The 6,702-nt window shown below is 50.3% G+C and overlaps 1 long non-coding RNA gene across 4 annotated transcripts in view; it reads right to left on the bottom strand.

Moving 5' to 3' along the window:
• The window catches only part of LOC111750712 (uncharacterized), a 30,761-nt gene extending 29,623 nt beyond the window's left edge, over positions 1 to 1,138 (bottom strand). For 3 of the 4 annotated variants that reach the window (XR_010318736.1, XR_010318738.1, XR_010318739.1), the window contains exons 1-2: positions 1,028 to 1,138; positions 454 to 550 (exon numbers count right to left, since the gene is read on the bottom strand). This is a non-coding gene — a long non-coding RNA (uncharacterized LOC111750712). The other variant, XR_010318737.1, reaches the window with a different exon arrangement.
• Between the last annotated feature and the right edge of the window lie 5,564 nt (positions 1,139 to 6,702).

Below are 6,702 nucleotides of genomic sequence, written 5' to 3'. Positions count from 1 at the left end.
CTAAAAGCAAAACAAACCGAAAGAGAAAGAAAATAAAAAAAAAAATTAAGCACCCTGGCGAATCCCAAATTTTGGTATTTGGCTGCTAACAAAGCTGGAAGGAGTCCTAACCTACTGTTTCCCTACAGCCCCCACCTCCCAGCATATCCTGGCCAACCCATCCATGAACTTGGGCCTAGAAGCCCCCCTCCCCCCTCAGCCCCTATCTCTGGAGCTGCCGCAGTTGCTGGAGCGTCTTCAATGGCGGGCACCCGCCCCCATCGTCCCCTCCACCCCCGCCCTGCGCAGAGAGCTGGAGTCTGCGGCTCCGGACATGCACGCGGGAGCCAGGCAGCCTCCCCCCTTCCCCGGCAGGTCAGGGGCAGTTCTCACCAAACTCCTCCACCACCATCGCCACACCCACTTTTTTTTTTTTTTTTTTGAGGGGGTGGGGGCGGGGTTGAAGGGCCTGACCAGAGACAGAGCTCAGTGGCGTCGCCGGCAGCACCTGCCCTCTTCCGAATTACGACTCCGGCCTTCCCGCCTCCTCCTCCCAACACCTCGGCGCCACCTGAAGAAGAGGGGAGAAAGGAATACGCACCAACATCACGAGCCTTGGCGCACCACCCCTCGCCCCCTCAACCACCTGTCTCTGCGCTCTCCCTCCCCCACAGCCTTCCTCAACTCCGGGCGCCCCTCTGCAGCAGAGTGGCACCACGCCCACTGCGGAGCCGAGAAACGGAAGGTGGGGTGCGGCGGCGGCTCCCGTGCGGGCCGAGGGGGCTACTCACCCACGCCCCCTGCCCGGCTCGCCCGGCCCCAGAGCCCGGGACCGCCTGGGGCTGCTCCGGCCCCAATCCGCTCGCCACCCACGCGGCGAGGGTAGCTGCGCCCCGAGGCCGCGCTGCAGCGGAGGTGGGGCGCCGGCCGCAGCGTAGCGGGGCCCAGGGCATCCCCCCAGGGGCCGACCCCTGCTCCGGAGTGCTCGGAAACCGCCTGCAGGCCGGGCCTGCGGAAAACTCCCGCCCCGGCCAGGGCCCGCTCTTACCTCCCGCGGCCGCCTTCCTCGGGACCACGCACCCGGCCCGCCGTCTCCCAAGCGCCCCGCGGGAGACGCGAGATGCGCAGCTGCTGCGGGCGCCGGCTCCACCGCGACCGCTTCCCGGGCGTGTGATCTCAGCCCGCCCGCGCGCCCGCGCTTCCCACGCTGGGCACCCGGCGCTGCGCCACCCAGCGGCGGAGTCGCGCACTACGCGCTGGCGTCCCGGAAAATCTGCTGCAGCCAGGTCGACTGGTTCGGAAATTCCCAGAATTTGACCATAGGTTTACAGCGGGGCGGGGAACCTGAAAGACTGTTCTCTACGTCCCCAGCCTTGGCGTAGAACAGTTCCCATCCACCCTATCTCTGGAGGAGATTCCAGAGTCTTTGCATGAGTCACTCTTTTCCCTTCTTTGCCCCCCCACATTTCTCTCAGGGCGATGGAGACTGTGGTGAGGGTGGGTGGGCTACTCTTGTAAAATGGAAGCGGGGGATTAGGGGCGGGCAAAGAGCACTACGCTCTTAAGGCTAGCATTCCAAGGCTTGCTTGGACCTGTCTACTCCCGTAACCTAGAGATTCAAGGTGTGCACTGTCACTTCACGAGCGCGTCAAAACCGCAGATGCCCCAGCCCACCTGTAAGTACTTATTCGGGATATTTGGGGTACCACTTTTAACCTTTTCTCTTACCTAGACCCTTTTCAGCAGTGGGGAGAGCTGTGGACCCTCTCTCCAGAAAATGCACATGCATACATAAACACAATTTTGCATGGCGTTTCAGGAAATTCTCAGACTTCTCAAAGCCCCTCCGTGGACATTGTGGGGGGCGGTCCATAAACCCCAGTTTAAGAACTCATTCTTTCTCTGCAAATACCCTCAGACAACAGGGCACTGAGCTGGTGATTACCTGAGCCCGCTGCCATCTTTGCTCACGTTAGTTCCTACTTCAGGAATATCTCCACCTGACCCTGGTCCCACGTTTCCGCCTGTAGATATCCTATGCCCCTTGCAGCCCAGCTCAGATGCCTCCTCCTCCCTGATTTTCCCTTTCGAAAGTGCCATCTCAGACCCTGATTTTCTGGGACTATGTTCTTTATGCCTTTTATGGTGATTAACAGGGTATACGTTGACCTGTAGTTATTTTTGTAGTTGTCTTATCTCTTCCTGTATATTGTAAATTCTTGTAAGATCAATTTCCCTCTGGAGAGCTACTAAGGTGCCTTACATGGTATGCCCTTGAGAAATCGTCCTTAAATAAAATGAGTTGGGGTGGAGGAGGGCAGGAGACCCACAGGAGGCCCAGGGAAACAAATGCCTTTAGGAGGAACCTGCGGCCTCTCCCTCTCTCCCGATGCTCCTCCACCAATAATGCGTGTCCACCACAGAAAACAGAATCCTCAAGTCGGCAGGAGCCATCCATCCCTCCCCCTACAGACTAGGCAACCATAAGTTAGGGGTTCTGGGCAAACTGGTGGCGCAATGGTTAAGAACTCAGCTGCTAACCAAAAGGTTGGCAGTTCGAACCCACCAGCTTCTTCTTGGAAACCTTATGGGGCAGACCTACTCTGTCCTATAGGGTCGCTATGAGTCAGAATCAGCTCAACAGCATTGGGGACAAATTTGAGGAGTCCTGGTGGTACAGTGGTTAAACCACTCGACTGCTAACTGTAAGATCGGCAGTTCAAACCCACCAGCTGCTCCATGGGAGAAACGTGGCAGTCTGCTTCTTCCGTAAAGATTTCAGCTTTTGAAAACCCTCCAGGGCAGTTTTACTCTGTCCTATAGGGTCGCTATGAGTCAGAATCTGCTCATCGGCAGTGGGTTGGGTTTTGGTTTTGGACAAATTTGGGGTACAAGTTTATGCAGGATGCACCTGCTAAGTTGCAGCTATTCTACCACCAGCGCCTCCTAGTCCAGTAAGAGGCACCAGGACCCACCAGATGCAGATGCCAAATAAAACCAGATGTCATCCTTGACTCCCCTCTCCCACTTTCCTCCCACATGCACATGTCCAATCAAACCCCACTTCCTGCTTCTGTTCCTAAATGTATCTCCAGGGTTGCCCATGTCTCCATCCCCATGGCCGTGCCTCCAGCGTTACCCCTTGCCTGTATTTCTGCATTTGTCTCCATCCTAACTGACCTACCTGTCCCCAGTCTTGCCAGGCTTAGATTCATTCTCCACATACCAGTGTAAGGAAAAATACAAATTTAATTCTCCACGTTGAGAACAAGGGAAGAGGCCCCCCCCCGCCCCGCCCCGCTGTTCTTCCAGCATTCACTTTAGATAACTGTCATTGTAAATGCTTTCTCTGTCTCTTTGAGAAGTATGTAAATCAAGGAGGTCTTCTCAAAGATCTGGCAGCCACCTCTTAGAGCTGTAACTTCAGGTGAGCCTCCCCAACCTTCCCATTTCCTGGAAGGGGATTAGCATAATCTCAGGTATCCTGAAGCCATAAAGACACTGGATAGTTAGCAATTTTATGTTTCTTAACCATGAATGTAATGAGTTGTATCCAGTCAGCTGTATAAAAGATAATTAAGATTCCTTTCTGTCTTTGCAATCTCTTCAGCGGATTGCCTGTGATGCGTTCAATAAAAAATTCAATAAAAAAACTCTTCTTTCTCTCCAGTTTTTTGGAGATGATTTCTGGGCTGGGACTAGATTTTGCTTTTAGCAACTTTTCTCAAACAACAGCCAGAAGTATCTTTCAAAACTATCAGTCACTTCCCTGCTTAGATCGCTCCACATCGTACTAAGGATGAGGTCCAAACTTCTTAACCTGGCTCGATAGAACTCAAAGATTTGGCCCTCAGCTAACTCTCCAGCCCCCTCTCTTGCCTCTTTCCCTGTTATTTTTTTTTTTTAAATCTTTATTGTGCTTTAAGTGAAAGTTTACAAATAAAATCAGTCTGTCACACAAAAACTTATATACACCTTGCTACTTACTCCCAATTGCTCTCCCCCTAATAAGACAGCCCATTCCCTCCCTCCACTCTCTATTTTCGTGTCCATTTCCTCAGCTTCTAACCCCCTCTACCCTCTCATCTCCCCTCCAGGGAGGAGATGCCAACACTTTTATTCTTTATGCTTCACTCGTGCTAAACACCATACTCTTCCCCACCTTGACGTGAGAACTCTCTTCCCCCATTTTTTATCAGGCTGTGTTCTTTGGGTTCTCCTACTGTCTCCTCCTGCATCACCCTGACCTTCTCAGGCTGTAGTGAATTGAATTGAATAGTAGCCCCCAAAAAGATACGCTCATGCCCTGGAACCTGTGAATGTAACCTTATATGGAAGAAGGGTCTTTGCGGATGTAGTCAAAGTAAGGCTCTCCAGATGAAATCATTCTAGATTATCCAGGTAGACCCTAAAGCCAATGACAAGTGTCCTTATAAGTATAGAGAAGGAGAAAAGACAAAGAAGAATGTTACGTGAAGACTGAGTCAGAGATTGGAAACCAATGGAGTACCAAGTGTTGGCATCCCCCAGAAGCTAGGACAGAGGCATGGAATGGATTCTTTCCTGGAGCCTCAGAAGGAACCAACTCTGCCAACACCTTGATTTCATACGTCTGGCTCCGGAACTGTGAGAGAGTAAATATCTTCTGTTTTCAGTCATCAGGTTTGTGGTAATTTGTTATGGCAGCCCTAGGAAACAAATATGCCTGTCATAAAGGTCGTTGTGTCGTATTGTTCTTTACTTATCTGATGTTTGCTTTTCCTGCCATATGGCGAGCTCTCTGAGACAGTATCCTTGAGGCATAGCACAATACCTGGCACCAGGTAGGAACTCAACAAATAGTAATTAAATGAAAGAATGCTTTGAACATAACATGTACCCCAGATGAGAGACTCCTTGGCAAATGCGGTGGGCTGCACAATCTGGAAGTCAAGAGGTGGGGCCAGGCCTGCTACCTTTTAATAATAGCACCATTCACTGTGTTCAAGTGGATTTCAATCTTCCTGAGCCTTAAATTTCCTCAATTGAAAAATGGGGATGATAATACCCCAGGCTGCTCTGAAGTTTACCAGAGATACATGTGGAAGCACTTCGTAGATTTTGAAGTTCTCTATATATACATCAACTAGTAATATTGTATGTATGACTTCACTTGATACTTACAATAACATTTTGAGGCAGGCAGCTGACATTATCCCATTTTGCATATGAGTAGACTGAAGGTGAAAAATGTGAAGCCATTTACCTAAGGTCACCTAGCCAGTTACCATGGAATGAAAACCAAGCCTAGGCTCTCAACACCCTGTCACAAGTGCCCCCGCCTTCCCATCCTTAAAGTAAGACGGAGATACCCAGGTTGCAGAAAATTCCACTGCCTCAGGCAGCTTCCTTGGCACACCCTATAGCTTTACATTAACATTCTGGCTACCCTCTCCTTAACTGCTGCCCAGAAATAGAGGAAACAGGCAGAAACCAGTTTAGGCACTTTGTTGACATCCTGGATAACCTTTTAGCTCATTAAATACCTCATATATAGTAACTTCCCCACCTCTGGGTGGAATTTAACTTCCATTTTCTGATCGTGTGATGCATGAAGCTATATACGTAAACCTTTTTGTGCCTGCATAGTATAATAAAGAATGTTGCTAATGTAACTCATAGTGTGATTAAGAATGTCGCTAATGTAACTCATTACCCATAAAAGTAATCTTCCCTCTCGCCCTTGCTGAGCAGGCTTGGAGGCAGCAGCCCTGACTGTTCCTTTCCTTGCGCAACAAAATAAAGGTATCTTTCCAATCTCCCACCTTGGTCTCTTGTTTATTGGCTGAGACGAGACTCACTGAGGAAAACCTAGGGTTTCCACCCAGTAACATCTCTGACGAGCCAGCCAGGAGTCATCTGCTTGGTTCCAGAGGCAGATCAGACAACAGACCAGCCCCTACATCTGGCACCACCAGGAGATTTCTCGCAGAGACTTTGGAGCAGCCCCGGAAAGCCGATACACCTCAGACCCAACAGTGACTCAGCGGGAGACACAAAACGTGCCTGGGTTATTTGGTAAGTATCTAGGTAAGACTTTAGAAGGGTCCCAAGAAGCAGGAGGCATTGACCATTGAGGGCATTAAAGCCTGTAGGTATCTGGGGTTATTTGGTAAATAACAGGATAATTCCTGGGTAAGGCCTTAGAAGAGCCCCAAGACTCATTGTCTGGGTCTACCAACCTTTCTCAACAAGTGATCTTTATAACTGGGAAAGCCATTGCCCTGGGCATCAGGAAGACACTAAGACAATTAAGGATCTTTTTGCCTCCATCTTCAGCACCCATAACCCTAATTGGGCACATTGTCAGGCACTGCTAGGTGTGCTCCTGACCCCAGAAGAAAGGCTCATGGTCCTAGAAAAGGCTAGAACCAAGGCCAATGGGCACCACGAAGAGACTGCAAGTATTTAGTAACGAACATCTCCAGCCTCACGGAGGGAGGGAGGTTGGTCATTATTAAGACAAGCTACACTGGTCATATTGGGGTTCTCTAATAAAGAGCACTTGTATAATAGCTCAAATGGACTAAGTTTAGTTTTAATTTGGGGCAATCTGGAACGAAAGAGGGACCCTAGCAGCAGGAGGTGAGGACATTAGATGTTCTCAAGAGATCTCTCCACAGATATGCTTACCTGAGGAGCCTGCCTGAGCCACAGGTGCCCCTCCATCCATTCCAGCCAGGT

This window comes from Loxodonta africana, chromosome 20 (assembly GCF_030014295.1).
Source record: "Loxodonta africana isolate mLoxAfr1 chromosome 20, mLoxAfr1.hap2, whole genome shotgun sequence".
Taxonomy (NCBI): domain Eukaryota; kingdom Metazoa; phylum Chordata; class Mammalia; order Proboscidea; family Elephantidae; genus Loxodonta; species Loxodonta africana.
This window is presented reverse-complemented; position numbering and strand designations above follow the sequence as displayed.